The sequence below is a fragment of the Chrysochloris asiatica genome, unplaced genomic scaffold, assembly GCF_000296735.1.
Source record: "Chrysochloris asiatica unplaced genomic scaffold, ChrAsi1.0 scaffold00138, whole genome shotgun sequence".
Classification (NCBI taxonomy): Eukaryota; Metazoa; Chordata; class Mammalia; order Afrosoricida; family Chrysochloridae; genus Chrysochloris; species Chrysochloris asiatica.
The window spans coordinates 5,143,691-5,144,639 of NW_006408656.1; positions in this window are offsets into that span (position 1 = coordinate 5,143,691).

The following is a 949-nucleotide window of genomic DNA, read 5'->3' on the forward strand; positions in this document are numbered from 1 at the left end:
GGTATGCAAGGGAAACCAAGATTCAAAAGACAGCCAAGTATCTTAACATTGTTTTCCCCCTTTTACCCAAATATTTTATTTCTTGTTGGCTGCTCCTATGAGTGTTATTGTGGATCCAAGTAAAATGACGTTTTGGCAACTTCAGTCTTTTCCCCATTTATCATGATGTGATTTACTGATCCAGTGGTGAGGATTTTTGTTTTTTTTTACATTTTTGTGTTCTTTACATACTGAAGGCTGTAGTGTTTTAAGACCTCTTTACTCCCAGCAAGGAAGGTTGTATCATTTACATATTGCAGGTTGTCAAGGAGTCTTCCTCCAATCCCGATGCCATATTCTTCGTCATATAATCTAATTTACTGGATAATTTGTTCAGCATACAGACTGAATAAGGATGGTGAAAGGATACAACCCTGGTGCACACCCTTCCTGATTTTAAACCATTCAATATCACCTTGTTCTGTTATAACAAGTGCTTCTGGGTGTATGAACAGGTTCCTCATGTGCACAATTAAGTGTTCTGGAATTCCTGTTCTTTGAAAAGTGATCTATAGTTTATCATGATCCACATAATCAAAAGTCTTTGCATAGTCAATAAAGCACAAGTAAACATCTTTCAGGTATTCTCTCTGCTTTCAGCCAAGATCCATCTGACATCAGCAATGATATCCCCTAGTTGCACATCCTTTTCTGAATGTGGCTTGAATTTCTGGCAGTTTCCTGTCAATGTGCTGTTGCAACTGATTTTTAATTATCGTCATGACATTTTACTTACATGTGATATTAATGATACTGTTAGATTCTTTCTACATTTCATTGGGTCACCTCTCTTTGGAATGGGCACACATATGGATTTCCTCCAATCAACTGGCCAGATAGCTGTCTTCCAAATTTCTTGGCACAGATGAGTGATAACCTCCAGCGCTTCATCAGTTTGTTAAGAGATTTC